The sequence below is a fragment of the Seriola dumerili genome, unplaced genomic scaffold (genome assembly GCF_002260705.1).
Source record: "Seriola dumerili isolate Sdu_G_001 unplaced genomic scaffold, Sdu_1.0 BDQW01000149.1, whole genome shotgun sequence".
NCBI classification, from domain to species: domain Eukaryota; kingdom Metazoa; phylum Chordata; class Actinopteri; order Carangiformes; family Carangidae; genus Seriola; species Seriola dumerili.
The window spans coordinates 4,964,686-4,965,062 of NW_019174404.1; positions in this window are offsets into that span (position 1 = coordinate 4,964,686).

Sequence of the window (377 nt, forward strand, 5' to 3'; positions counted from 1 at the left end):
GGCGAGGATTCAGAGCTCTGCCTCTGCACTCAGGCCGGACTGAAAGACAGAAAAACAAGTCTACTTAGATCTTTACGCCCGTATGGTGTAGACTACTGTATCAACTTCAATGTTACTCTCAGTAATGAGGCAGAAAATCAAAAATGACTTCATATCAGCCACAACTCGATGCTTAAATAATCCTGTGATGATATTTCCTCAAGCGGTCCAGCTTCTGTTTTCATTTACAGCACAAGAGAAGAAACAAGTGATTTAACTTCTAAAATGCTCCTCTCTGACCGCACTTCCCATGATTCACTGAGGAAATGTGAGCAGAGCAAACACTAATGATGAGTCCACAATGACATGAGTTTAATGAACGTTTCCTCTCACTTTCT